We start from the raw sequence: 15,250 nt of genomic DNA, 5'->3' as shown, positions 1-15,250 counted from the left end.
GCAAATACCAAACAACTAACAATGTGGCTATTTGAAGATACCCACGATAGCCTAGTTATATCAAAAACAGAAGGTTTCCTTAATATTTGTCAACTTATTGTTGAGGTCTTTATTGTATTGGGCAGCCACAATAGAGATGTTTTTATTTTACTGCCCAGGCTGTGCTTGTGAAGTTAATCCATCAAGCTAAAGTGTCAGGAAATTTGCAGTAGTCTCGCGATATTTGCTGACATCTTGCCTGGCACGACAGCTTAACAGAATGACATTTTAAGGGATTTTTTTTTTTTTTTTTTTTTAAATAGTGCTAGCAATAATGCTTGTAAATGAACACGCAGCCGTTCTGTCGAATCGTGGTGTAAAGTTTTAGTGTGTGTTAAGTAGTTTAATTACAATAAAGTCATTTAATTACAGTAAGTTAGCACCCGTTATGTTGTAATGTTGGTTTAACCCGATTGATTAGAATACATGCTCTGACTACAGCAGTGATTTGTCTAACTTTTATGGAGCCAAGGCACATATTTTACATTTGAAAAAGCTCACGGTGAAAATGTCACAAAAAGTGGATATATTCATTACTATATGTACTTCCAGCTATATAATAGCCAACCATTCATTTGTTCTGTCACTATGCCTCACTGGTATAAATAGGAGGATACATTATTTATGGTAAATATTTCTGAGCAATTAAATATGTACAGTAAATGAACAAGTCATTTAAATAGACACATTGCTCCATCTTGTGATTGGATCGTGATTACTTCTGGTTTTTTCTTCAACTCGCTGATTGGTGATCAGCCACAAAAAATCCTGACCGTGTACAGCCTCATTTATTGTGCCTTTTGTAGTGGGGAAAACGAGGATGTAGCATCTTGACTCATCATATTTTAGGTCGTGCCCCTCGGCAGGCGACGTCCAGCCTAATCCGCTGGACCACCTTCAAATCCCCCTTTGGCTAAGATGCTAAGCCACCTCAGCAAAATGTCTCAACCAATTAGAGGCTATAAAGTAGAAAAAGATCATCAAACTTTTTTGGTCATTTACGCTCGCATCTTTGCTTGAAATTTGTGCTCTTATGATCACTTATTTATTTATACTTGAGAAAAAATGGATGCAAAAAAAGTGGCATACAATTCGGTTATTTTAGTCTGGCTTTCAGCGAACAGTTTGTGGCTGTTCGCCTTTGCGAGGAAAAAGCCCTCCAAATCCAGAGGGACCCGACTGACCCGACAAAGATGGATCCCAGACTATCCCGAGGATTGTCAGTTCTCATCTGTTTGTTTCGCGGCGAGCGCACTGGTCGACGCGAAGCGACGGCATCTCCTTGAAAGTATCTTGTGCACGTCAGTCCGTATTATTGATGCAGGCAAGCATGTAGAAGGGCCTCAAGGATGTTTCTCAAGTCTTTGAGCGCAAGGGAAAATATTGGGGACAAAAAAAAAAAAGACAGACAAACAGATCTTTTGCCTAAGTTTTGGGGAATTCCTGGAAATGGCCCACACTTCCCAGGTGGTGCGCACATTTATAGCAAGAAGTGGAATTGGACTGGTCCCGTTTTTGTCTCCTCGGATGTCCTTTATGATAGTCATCGACAGCAGTGCAAAATCAAAGTTGTCCACCCTGATCAATAGAAAGGCAAGCATTTGGTCTTATTTTTTTCCACAAATCAAAACCTGTTTTAAAATTCATTTGGGAGTCTTCGGATCTGAGTGATCACTTCAACCTGTCTAACATCCCCATTCAAGTCACACTGTTGTGGGCGTTGTCCTGTCCCATCTGAACGGGCCTGTGATGACCCTGTACCTCACTCCTGCAGACTGTGCTGGTCTGACTTTGTTATCGTGGTGTTTGGTGACAGTGAATCCTGAAAAAAACACTCCTGTGAGTCTGAGGACGCTACGCTGACGACTGCTGCAACGTTATATAAAGGCGGGTCTAAAGTTTACGATGGCCCACACATACAATCCGTGGTTATGAACTAGTGTGCATAGCGGCGAAGTTAGACGTTGCCACGTTACATTGCTGCTGCAGCTGTTGTTTTCCATTTGAGTCTTTAATATTTATGGCATAGAATTGTTTTTCCCAACAAATATTTACTATTAGGGCTTTACTACTGCATTAGTGTAGGTTCATTAGGCTATGACACATTGTGATTTCTGTACCAGTTCAGATTACCTCGGCGCTCTAGGAACACAACTCCATTGTAAACCGAGGACCCCCTGTAGTGGATTTGCAGTATTTGGCATTTATCGCAAGCTAATGCTAATCTGGGCATCCAGCAAGCACTTCAGTTCTGTTCATGCCTTTGACATGATATTGTTTCTGTGTAGTCCCAATAAGAAAATAGTGGTCGCTAGGTATAAAATGTGCAAAGCTGTTTTGTCCCAATTTTACTGGTATACTTAAAACACATTTTCTGACATATATTCTATGTGACAGAAGAGTATCTGCTAGGATGAATGGCAAAGTTTATAAAACAGTGGTGAGGTCGGTCATGATGTACGGATTGGAGACGGTGGCACTGGAGAGACAACAGGAAGCCGAACTGGAGGTAGCAGAAATGAAGAGGCTGAGGTTCTCGCTTGGAGTCAGCAGGTTGGATAGGATTAGAAATGACCTCATTAGAGGGACAGCCCAAGTTGGATGTTTTGGAGACAAGGTTAGAGAGAGCAGACTTCGATGGTTTCGACATGTTCAGAGGCGAGAGAGTGAGTATACTTGGTAGAAGGGGTGTTGAGGATGGAGCTGCAAGGCAAAAGAGCGAGAGAGAGGAAGACCAAAGAGGTGGATGGATGTTGTGAGGGATGATATGAGGACAGTGAGTGTTAGAGAAGAAGATGCACGAGATGGGCTTGGATGGAAAAAGATGACACACTGTGGCGACCCCTAACGGGACAAGCCGAAAGGAAGACATTTTCTGACATATCGAGCATTTGAAATCATTTTCTTTGTTGTGCGATTCCACACCTAAATATGCGAAGACAGCTTTGTGTGATTTGTATGCTTGCGACGCCCCCTCCGAGCCCCGTCCCAATCTTTTCCCAGAATCATATCATGACCCAATATTTCACAGAAAATGAAACATGATTGCTTCTTTTATTTTGTATCCCAGTCGGTGAGCTTTGGCAGACTGACTTCTGCACACCTCCAAATGAAGTTGCGGCGAAATTTGCAAGCTCATTCGCCTCCTTTTCCATCTTTGCTTGATCAACCTGACACCGGCAGATGGATTTCCCAGGCGACTGTTTAGTTCTCAAGTAATGGGAATCCAGAGTGTAACAAATGGCGGTTGCCGGTAAAGCGCTGCCTCCGCAGGGTGTGCAGGTGGTCCGACATTCCGTCCTTATCTAATCCCCACTTGGTATTTGTACAGCATTGTTTCAGTGGTTAGGTTTCAGTACCAGGTCTTTAACTACCCATTTAACGGTCTCGCTTTTTCTTTTTTTTTTTTTGTTTGTTTTGTTTTTCTTCAACTGTCCCCTCACATTTTGTCACATTATCGGTCCTTTTTTACGCCTAAAAGGTCAATGTGTGTTTTGCTGTTTTTCTTGTCCACGCTGTTTATTTTTAGTACAAGTGGAAGGCTGATGTAATGCTAGCGGTGACTATTGCTTGCAAATTAAAGCACCATCACCAAGGACGATAAATGCCCAAGGTAAGCATTGATTATTATTATTTTTTTTGTACAATGCCACCATAGGTTAGGAAAAAGAACAGGAAATCACAAGAGAGGAAATAACATGATAATGCTAACATTAATCATATGTAGTGGCTATTTACTGCGCTGATATAACCAGAGAAACTGCTTCCTCTTTCCTCTCCATTTCATAAATTGTCAGACATACTTGTATGGTTATTTCTTTGATTTGATTTTATTTGAATTTTGATTTAACATTTATATATATATATATATATATATATATATATATTTATTGTTTACTTCTTTGCACATGTACAAAGCCGACTGGTCATTCTCATACATGTATGATAATAGTTGGTAATGTGCGCTGGCAAGCGGCTGACGCACAGCCTGGAAATGAGTTTACTTAAGGATTAAATTAATATGACAACTTAGTCACTTTTAATAACCACAATTTGGGCCAACTTCTGCTGAGTATTTTTGTCATATTTTGCCCCCAGAGTCCTTCTCATTCTACTTGTATTATTTAGTCCCTTTTTTTTTTTTTTTGCGTACCTCATTTAAATTGCCAATTAAGGCGGGGAGTGTGCGACATGTAGACTAATTTGCATAGTAACTCAAAGGGGCACGTGGTGCGTTTAAAATCAGCGGCGGACTTGTTTTCATAGTTTAAATCGGCCGTGTGGCGGCGGAATTTCAATATGTATCTGCATATGCGCTGCTGCGCTGGTGGAATTATTCAATGGGCTGCAATTTGACAAGGCAAACCTGCTTCAAATAATGTTTTTATGTAGTCCTTTTTTATTGTCATCGTGTACACAATGCACCATTTATAAGACGATAAGAGCACAGTTTTGCTCAGACCCCAGCGATAAACATGGCCTAGATGTAGCCGTTAATATCATAAATCAACGCTGTCAGACAAATGAGACGAAAAGTACCTACTATTTATCTCGTGCCCTTCGTGTAGTTGGTGCAACTGTTTGCCAATTCCCCTTTGGCTTGTAAATCTTTGGAATGTAGGTCTAAATCCTGGGGATAAAAAACTGAGACAAAAACTCTGAATTAGTGGTAAATTTAGATTTGGTTTCTTCGTGCGCGCCTCATCTATTAACTCAGCTGCAGAAGTGAAGGAAGGCTCGAGTTTGCACGAGCAAGAGGTCGAGAGGTATGCCAAAAATCATGGTTGAGTACGTACAGTACCTTGGTTGTGAAGTCACGGTTGGATTCACTAATGGCGCAAAGTGCAAACAATAAAAGTGATTATCAGTTGCAAAAACAAGGACAGGTTTAGTGACATTTAAAATCAAAGATAAATACCGTATTTTCTGCACTTTAAGGCGCACCGCATTATAAGGCGCACCTCCAATGAATGGCCCATTTTAAAACTTTTTCCACATATAAGGCGCATAGAAAAGACGCTACAGTAGAGGCTGGGGTTACGTTATGCATCCATTAGATGGAGCTGCACTAAAGGCTCAATATTGATCCATATATAAGGCGCACCAGATTATAAGGCGCATCGTTTTTCGGTGCGCCTTATAGTGCGGAAAATATGGTAATCACAAAAAAAATCATCCATTTTCTGTATTGCTTATCATTCTATTCAGCTATTCATTAGGGTCACAGGTGAGTTGAAGTTTATACTTTCTGACGTTGGCCAGAAGTCGGGTATACCCTGGAGTGGGTACCAGTCAATCACAGGAAAGGTATAGACCATGAAAATTCCTTTTAAATCTTCAATCAACCAACTACGCATGTTTTTAGCAAGGAGGAGGAGGATTACCCGGACTGAACCCACGCAAACAGGTAGAACACGCAAGGTCCACACAGGAGGCCTGAGCCGAGATTCGGATGAGGCAAACTAACCACTAGCTGAGAAAATTAAAGGCTTTTAGGTGCGCCTTATAGTCCGGAAAAAAACGGTAACTGCAAACCACCAGCAGTAAATTCTCCATATACTATATATGCTTTACTGGATACTCCTGCTGTACAAACAAAAACACTGGAATTTATTCGGTTGGCTCCAGACACGCTGCATCCACACACAATTGGAATAACACTGCAGGATGTTACAGTTTGTCAAGTGGGAGTGCAGTTGAAAATTCAAGTAAAATGAATATCATGGAGATATGCAGCCAAAAGCCAAGAAATGAGGCAGTCTGCAACAAATTACACTTGCATGTCAATGAATTACAATATTCTACAAATAATCATTTATTTCAGTGGTTCAACCGTTGATTACCTTTAATTGATTTGTTGGCAAATGATTAATTGTCGCACCTCTGGGTAAGACATTAATTGAACCGCGCAATATGTAATGAAAAGAGGAAATGCGGGGCTTGGCGGTGAGGTAATTTGTTTGTCACTCTACATTCGCCACCCCTGGAACCCCCCCACACCCACCCACTTTTTGTTCACGTCTCAAAAAGATCTATACTCCAAGATATACGGTAAGATTTGCCCGTGGTGAGCCGCGGTGAGCTTTGAATGTTCCTCCTGGCAGTCTTCGGCTGAAATCTGTCTTACCTTGTTCCTTCAGCCACCCCCCACGCTCCCAATGGATCCCTCTTTTCTAAAGACCAGACGCTTACAGTGTGGATTTAATGTTTCGTGGTAAGTATTAGACCACGCCGCGCTTACGTTATGTCAAACGGGGAGGCTGGGAAGTCTCCTTTCTTCGTCCATTAGTACGCACGTGAAATCGCTCGTCTTTTCTCCATGAACGTATGAGGCAGCAATGCTATATTAAGAAGCTTTGTGTTGAATTTTTTATCCCAGTAATTATTTTAGGCCGGGCTTGAAGTGCATTTGTCATCCCCCTGCTGTGCATGGTTAATGGAGAGACGAGCGGTCGGGAGTTCTTCTGCGGCTGTCTTCTGTATATTTAGAAAACATTATGGACGCACGTCATTATCACTTCCCACCTTTTGTAGCCCCCTCGCTTCTGAGTAGAGTTCACTTTTAGTTTGTGCTTGTCCCAGAACTTCCTTTATTTTTCCATGGCCACCATTTTCTTTTTGCCACACTGGGGTATTTACTTGTAGTCAGTCGAGCCGCCATCCAAGAAAGCCCCCCCCCCCCCCACGTTGAAGTAAAATGGCATGAGTGATGGATTACTCCCTTCACTTGGCGGGCTTTTCATCTCTCACGTTGAATGTCCACCACTGTGTCAGGATTAGTCGGGTATTAGGAATGCATATTTACTTCTTTTTTTCTTTTCTAGGAGTTCATTAGTTCACACTTGAAAAGGATGGAAAAGGCTCAATATTTGCATGTCAAGTTCACGTGTCCAAGCAGAGTTCAGCTTGATATACAGTACATACAGTATATATATACTGTGTGTGTGTGTGTGTGTGTATAATCCATGAATCCATTTTCTTCACCGCTTCTCCTCACGAGGGTCGCAGGAGTGCTGGAGCCTATCCCAGCTGTCAACGGGCAGGAGGCGGGGTACACCCGGAACTGGTCGCCAGCCAATTGCAGGGCACATAGAGACAAACAGCCGCACTTACAATCACACCTTGGCAATTTTCAGTGTCCAATTAATGTTGCATGTTTTTTGGGATGTGGGAGGAAACCCACGCAGGCACGGGGAGAACATGCAAACTCCACACAGGGAGGGCCGGGATCAAACCTGGGACCTCAGAACTGTGAGGCCAACGCTTTCCAGCTGTCCCACTGTGCCATATAATATACAACTTTTTTTGTGTTTTTTTTTTTCTCTCGCCGCATGGCACCAAACAAATGTTACAAGAAATACTGTACTTTGAATTAATAACAATTTTCTCTCAATATAGTGACAAACCGCTCGGCGTGACATTTAATTTTTGTTGAATAAAAAGTTGATATACTCGCAGGAAAAACATACAGATCCTAAATGAAAATATTCAGACCAATTAAGTGAACGTACATTATTTCCCGCGGCCAACCCGACGATCTAATGCATCGACAGACTTAATGACATTTCAAAGAAACATATTTCAAACTGCTATCAGTAATGACATTCTCAAACAAACACAATAATGTATAGAATAAAAAATATATGTGGGGTTAAATCTTTTCAGAAAAGTTTGACACTCTAGTTTTTATGAAATAAATGATGCAGACAAGTGCAATTATAACGTCTTCAATTGTGAATTATTATTATTATTATTTATTACAGCAATCACATTTGGTCATATGAAGAACGCAAGAGATGCGGTTTAAATCTTATGAGAAGTTTGCACCATGCTCAGTTATTTTCTTGCATTTAACAAATTTGACATACTGCCAAAATTATTTTGCTAGTTATCTTTACCATACCAGATATTGCAGCCACAGGTTAACAGTATCTCACGTTCCCTCTCTTTAAAGTGTTGTCAAAGTAGTTTTACTTTATTTTACATTCATTTAGTGGCGTTGTACATTTGCTCAAATTCTGTGTACTGTTGTATAACCATTAAGGGTGTTAAAATGGGGCTTAAAACATTACCTTGTGCGGGTAATAAAGGGTTTATGATGTCCTGGAAGAATTTACATTATTTCCTTTGGGAAATTTTGTTTTGAAGTGAACGTGGAAGTTCATCAGTTCAGGGAATAAGTTTTAAGCCCGAGATGTGTTGTGATGCAAGGCTTGCTAACGGGTCTCCGATGCTTAAGTTAATTCGCGGCTGTAACTTTTCTCGAATGCTAATGAAACATTATTGGAAAAACACAGGGCATCATCAGGAGACAGCCCGCGTCGAAAAATGACCCTGGCGGGGGCCTTTTTGGGAGATGCAAGCCACGGCGCGGCGGGTTTCTTCGCTTCGGTTGCAGCGGAATACTTAAGTGACAGGGAAAAGTCGTGAAGCTGGCGAGTGTTAAAGCAGGAGTTGACACTGTTCACTGTAGCCAGTCAGGCAACTTGTCTTCTTGAGTGCCGGCCTCTTATCGTCAGCACGAGGCAGAAAACTATTGAAGGGGAAGTATCCGGAAGGCAGGCTTGTCAGAGACTGAGAGTGTCGAATTTTTGACTGAGGCGGCGCTGCTCCCTGGGGCTCGAACCTCCCGCTAAAAGCCCTTCCTCGTTTCTTTTCCCGTGCGCGGTCGAGATGCCATCTGAGACGGTGACCCGGGTTTATCCTTAATCAGAGTGTGTTACTTGCTGCTTTTGTTTTCCTGGTGCTGATAAAAGCTTAATTTATCAACACAGGCGCTTCAGAGGTAATGTAGAAGACCAGAGATTTTGTTTCCCTGCTTTGAATTTCACTACACAACATTGTTCAAGTGACAGAATTCTCATTTTGAGGGAGATCTGTTGTAAAGAAACACACATAATCAATGTTGAGGTGTGCTGTCTGAGAGTTGTCTTTGACACTACATGGAAGATATCCCCCCAAAAAATCAGACATCATAGACTTCTCATTTTGCCGTCCGGAAGTCCATCGTAGCGCCAAATCGTTGGTCGAGGAGTATCTCACACTCCAAGAAGTTTGCAAGTTAGGGGTCGCCACAGCGTGTCATCTTTTTGCATCCAAGCCAGTGGTTCCCGAAGTCAACCTGGGCCCGGACCCTCAGTGAGTCGTTCAAAAAGCACCCGGACCCCCAACCTCAACTATCGGCAATAATGTAGTCCTGGAAATATTCAATTTTAGTGGCTCACGTGCTCTTGCTTTTTATTTTTTCACAATGAATCAAAACGTGGTTCGACACTGGAAAAAGGCAATTCTCACATCGTGATTAGCTTCCAGACGATTTTGTTTTTTCGTCTTCACATCTAATAGAGTTGAAAAGCCCGCCTCACACTTGTACGTACTAACGAAGGGAACATAGTATTCCGCGGCTGATTTGGCAAGTTTTGGGAACAGTTCCACCCCTCGCACCAGAAGGTGCTGTTTGACTTGTTCTCAAATTGTTGACGGATGGCTTCTGAATGACGGAGTTCGATGAGTTCTTCCATTCTGTCGTCGTCGTGAATCGTGTCAAGATTGAAACCAAAAGGAGTTTCTTCGGAAAAATATTTTATTATTACTCTTTCTCAGACCTCATGTCGCGGGACCCCCTGGAAAGACGTTTTTCACCCCCTGGGGGTCCGTGGACCCCACTTTGGGAACCACTGATCTAACCCTATCTCGTCCATCTTCCTCTCGAACACCCACTATCCTCACGTCCTCCTTCACAACATCCATCAACCTTTTCTTTGGTCTTCCTCTCGCTCTTTTGCCTGGCAGCTCCATCCTCAGCACCCTTCTTCCAATGTACTCACTCTCTCGCCTCTGAACATGTCCAAACCATCGAAGTCTGCTCTCTCCAAAACATCCAACTTTGGCTGTCCCTCTCATGAGCTCATTTCTAATCCCATCCGACCTGTTCACTCCGAACGAGAACCTCAGCGTCCTCATTTCTGCTACCTCCAATTCCGCTTCCTGTCGTTTCTTCAGTGCCACCGTCTCTAATCCGCACATCACGGCCAGGCCTCACCACTGTTTTATAGACTTTGCCCTTCATCCTAGCAGAGACTCTTCTGTCGCATAGAACACCAGACACCTTCCGCCAACTGTTCGACCCCGCTTTATGTCTAGGAAATCGGCCGCGATAACTGACAGGGACAATTAACGGGGATAAAATCCTGTAGTCTTATCTAGCCATAAAGCACAAAAAGCCTTAATCCCAGGCCATAATGATGTCCTTCATCAACATTGATTTGTTAACTAGTGAGCTATTATAGATAAAGAGCAAAGGCGCGTCTTAATCTGTTTGAGTCTGTGAACTAACAACGTGGAGGTCGTGAGCGTAGCCTTTGGCTTGTGGACGTCATTCCTGGCGGTAGTTGCTTTTGGCAATAGGTGAAACTTTTTGAAACGGTTTCAATCGTGCGCAGGGCAAGCACAACTTTCAGTGTCGTTTAAACATCCTCTCCCAGGGTCTGCAGATGGAGCCAAAGCAATAACGAATGCTGCTCGTGTTTTATAGTCCAATAATTCACTGTTCCAACTGCAGTGACTGCACTTGTCCACATCCTTCATTTCCCATTCAGAAGGCAAACTTTTAATGTTGAGCTTTCCCGAAAAATAAAATATTGAACATTCTACAATGATTATTTATGATTAATTTCTTAGTTGAAGTTTTAGAATGTTATATTTATTGGAGAATTGATTGCTGCCAATTTCTTTCGTTTAATTCCAGATGTCAGGTTTTGGCAGTAGAAGCATGAATTTTTTTTTTGGGGGGGGGGTAGTGGTTATGACGAGTAATGATTATGTTGTCATGTGGCACAAGCATACATGCTTAGGTCATACTGTTTTTCATTTGAAATGTTTGATTATAGACTTCATAAATGTTTTCACTTTTTTTTGATAAATATTTTTATTGTAATTATATCTTTACAAATGCATTTGTGTAGGTTATTGATAGACTACAGCAGCATCTTGATTTGCATACCAAATTAAGAGTTGTAAACTGTTTTAAACCAACCCCTGTGAATCCGTTTCTGCAGAAGACAAGAACTTTTTATGCTTAGCATTTTCTTCCCTTCTTCTTCTTCTTCTTTTTCTTTTTCTTTCAGCTTGTCCCGATTAGGGGTCGCCAGAGCGTGTCATCTTTTTCCATCTAAGCCCATCTCGTGGATCTTCCTCTCGAACACCCACTGTCCTCATATCCTCCCTCACCACATCCATCAACCTTTTTTTTTTTTTTGGTCTTCCTCTCACCCTTTTGCCTAGCAGCCTAGCAGCTCCATCCTCAGCACCCTTCTTCCTATGTACTCACTCTCTCGCCTCTGGACATGTCCAAACCATCGAGGTCTGCTCTCTCCAAAACATCCACCTTTGGCTGTCCCTCTAATAAACTCGTTTCTAATCCTATCCGACCTGCTGACTCCAAGCGAGAACCTCAACATCTTCATTTCTGCTACCTCAAGTTCTGCTCCCTGTTGCTTGTTCCGAGCCACCGTCTCTAATTCGTACATCATGGCCGGCCTCACCACTCTTTTATAGACTTTGCCCTTCATCCTAGCGGAGACTCTTCTGTCACCTTCCGCCAACTGTTCCACCGCGCTTGGACCAGTTTCTTCACTTCTTTAGCACACTCTTCACTGCTCTGTATTGTTGACCCCAAGTATTTGAAGTGGTCCACCCTCGCTATCTCTTCTCCCTCTAGCCTCACTCTTCCCCCTCCACCTCTCTCATTCACGCACGTATATTCTGTTTTACTTCGGCTAATCGGCTAAGCATTTTGTTCCCTTGCTGTGCCAAATGTGAATTTGACCGTGACCTTCAATCCAAGATACATACCAAACTGTGATTTTTGAACCATGATTTTTTTGGACTTCACGTTACACCTCCGCTCGTGAGTGTTGCGTATCGGCGCTGAGGTTCTGTTCAGTGAACCAGAGTGAAAACACGACCGAGTGAAATGACAAGCGAAAAAGAAGGCTGATGAACCCCCCGCTTGGCTTTGGGGGCAGGAGGGGGATGACATTGAAGGTCACTTGCTAAGATGTGTTTGGATAAATGGGAACCAACATCCACATCATCGATCGCTAACTTAGCCTTTGAAATTGTGTCGTGTTGCCCCGGAGCTTTTGTCTTGTACACTGGCTATATGCCTCACCGCCGTTGGGAGTACCCTTAGAGCGGGAGCAGCCATTATCTCTGCAATACAGCTGTGCAAACAAGAGGTGTGCGGTGCAAAATGATGTTCCGCCGCTTTTGTCACCATCTCTAATACGTAGTTCACCTCGAAAAGTACGGCCCGCCTTGAACACGTGCGTCGGCTGAGAGCAAAGCCGTCTCCGTGAGGAGCAGAGGGGGGCCAGAGGGCAAGAGAGGGGGGCACGGCGCCTCGGCGGTGCTTCATTTCCTCGTTTTAATTGGGCTATCTAAATGCATCCCCAGTTTGTCAATACCCGCTGGGGTGCCTGATAAAAATGATTTGTCTCGCGCATTTGGCGGCATGCTCTCCGCCGTTTCCCTCGGAGGGTGCGCGCCCCGTCGGTTGCCAGCAGCGGACTGTAATTTAGCGTGATGGTTGCTTTTGATTTTCACTGAGTAGCGGGGCAAGATGTGCACCCCTCCGTCCTGCCCCCCCCAGCACCACCACCCCACCACCCAGCCCTCCCCTTCTCATCTTGTTTCCCTTCCCTTGCACTCTTTAACCTGTAACCCACAAGTCAATATAAGCAAATGAGGCACGCCCACGTCTGTAGAGAGCCAACAATGACACGTAAATGTGCATATTTGTACAGGCTCGGTCGCGGTGAACGTTGGCTTATCCTCACAAAGACCCCTGTCTTTTGTCTTTTCTCACACATCCTGTAGCGATACAAAGATTTCTGCATGATGGAGGAGCCCCAGTTATCCGCAGACAACGCAGGGGAAAGAATTGAGGGGTTCAAAGTATAGCCTTGATCTTCAGGATTATGGATTTTTTTAGTTCATCCATAATTCTTTCATGGATATGTAAAATTAGGAATGAATTCTCAATGTACACCGTTCCCAGGGCTGAAATAAAACGCGTGCCCCAGCCTCACACACAATTTAAGAGTTCTCAAGGGATTTCATATCTGTCAGCGGGTTTTGTAAAAACACGACTCTGGTCCTCACTGAAGTATACTTTCTACTTTTTCCCCTCGTTGCAATTTGCCTGGTAATAGGGGCCAGTAATGATAGCCAATTAGAGCCTCGCCGAAGACACAAGCGGAAGAGTATCACAAATTCTTTCACCACAATAAAAATGGAAAGAAGCATTTGCAAATGCAATTTACTGACCAGACAAGCTAACAGCTAGCCTTCCTTCTTCTATTGTGACTCTTTCTTCTTCTGTGTAATTTTTGGAAGTCATTTCAAACATCTCCCACTAATCTTGATTGATTTTCCTGATTTCATTTTGAAAAAGAAAATGGAGCATGACTACTATCATTTGCCAACTTGAAGTTTTGATATCCACTTAGCAAGCTAAAAACATGCTCTGTAACTTCTAATAACCTGGGCTAAATTTAGCTTTTCCTCGACGGATTAGGCTATTAGGCCATGTAAAAAGCGCTTCTACTTACGAAAAATCTGCTCCGAAACGACTTATGGAATGAATTAATTTCGTAAGTAGAGGCACCATTGTCCATCCATCCTTCCATCCATCCATCTCCTACCGCTTTTCCGGGTCGGCTTCGCAGGGGCAGTAGCTTTAGCAGCATACCCAGACTTTCCTTTCCCCAACCAGTTCATCCAGCATTTTCGGAGGGATCCCGAGCTGTACCACTTGATATTGCTCTAAATAGATTTTGTCATGAATCATGTTTTGACCCTTATTTTTGTAGGAGCTCCACATTTCTTGCGCGGGATCCTAGAGGGAAATTAGCTAACAATTTAGGAAGAGCCGTAGCCGAGTGTCAGTAAATAGGGACTCTGGCGCGGGGTGGGGGGATAACAAGTGTTGCCCAGCTGTGTCTTTGGCCGTGATGACATAGCGCTCACGTTCGAGGCCCATCAGAAAAGCCAGCAGCAGCACACTAACTTTCACAACTCACCGTTAATTACACAGGTCAGCATTTTTCCTCCCTGGCACACAGCCACAATTGTAGAGAGAGAGATGCAAAATAAAAGTGCTTTTGGATCGTGTTAATTGGAAGAATTTCAATTTTATTGTTCTAGCATGGAGATGATGAATGAAGCCTTTTTTTTTTTTTTTTTTTTTGAACGATATAAAGGTTTTTCCTTCTGTCAGCCACGTCATTGCATCACCCCCGGCCCGACTCTCCAGGAGGCTTTATTTCCTGAACTGCGAGAGCATGTTTTGGCAGACTGGACTTGTTAGGCTTCTGCAGACAGGGATATTGATAAAGATTCACCCCCGTCCTGCCGCCTCCAGCGCACTCTCTTCCCATCAGGCGATGACTCTATTCCTCCACCGCCAAGCAGAGCTGTCTGCCTCGATCCAGGTGTTCATCAGCCTCGGCGATCTTTCAGGCATTGTTTCCCCACCGGCTTGAATCGCGCTACGGAGGCTGCCGGGCTGCCTTCGCATTGAAAAGGTTGTCACCCCTTTTTCAGTGTTGTGGAATGAGCGCGGGGGGGGGGGGGGGGGGGAATGGGTGCTTGTCACAATGTAATAAATTCAATCTTGGTTGAGGGGGTTGGTGGTAATGTCGGTGGTGGTCTCTGCAGCCCTATTCAAACGTGGGGGTGGGGTCAGTCGTAAAAGGGCCTCACCCGAGGCAACAGTTTTCATTTAGCATTTTAGGAATGATCGCGGGGGTCCTTCAGTGTTGTCAGGTTTACTTGTTAATAAAGTGACTCGAGGTCACATTTGTTGGATTGTTGTGGTCCAGCAAAACTGAATGTGCCTCCCAGTTTTCCAAACAGCTCAGGATTTTTGCACAGATTTTCTCAAAATCTTCTTTCTACGCGAGTGCACCAACAATAGTTAATCTTTTTAGGAAATTAAAGACGTGTACAACAGTAACAGTTTGAACTGTCTGAATTATTATGCTATAAGAAAAGCAAAAGCATTTATTGCTTTGTCTCCATTAGAAGAGAGCGGGAGAGGCTGTTTAAATGCTGCTTGGAAATTGAGTTTGCACTGCGCTAGTTTCAAACCATTTTTCAAGTGGGTTGCAGAGATTTATGTACTACTGAAAGGGTGTCACTAGCCTCC

At 43.4% G+C, this 15,250-nt stretch overlaps 1 protein-coding gene across 8 annotated transcripts in view; it reads left to right on the top strand.

Annotated features, from left to right (window-relative positions):
- LOC133510363 (receptor-type tyrosine-protein phosphatase F-like) overlaps nt 1–15,250 on the top strand; it is a 419,886-nt gene that overhangs the window by 224,205 nt on the left and 180,431 nt on the right. The window contains exon 1 of one of the 8 annotated variants that reach the window (XM_061838178.1): nt 6,180–6,253. The exons of the other annotated variants lie outside the window; for them this stretch is intronic. The gene's annotated coding sequence lies outside the window, so the exon portion shown is untranslated. Of the gene's footprint in view, nt 1–6,179; nt 6,254–15,250 lie in introns of those variants that run through there. 8 annotated transcript variants of the gene reach the window in all.

This window comes from Syngnathoides biaculeatus, chromosome 13 (genome assembly GCF_019802595.1).
Source record: "Syngnathoides biaculeatus isolate LvHL_M chromosome 13, ASM1980259v1, whole genome shotgun sequence".
NCBI lineage: Eukaryota > Metazoa > Chordata > Actinopteri > Syngnathiformes > Syngnathidae > Syngnathoides > Syngnathoides biaculeatus.
This window is presented reverse-complemented; position numbering and strand designations above follow the sequence as displayed.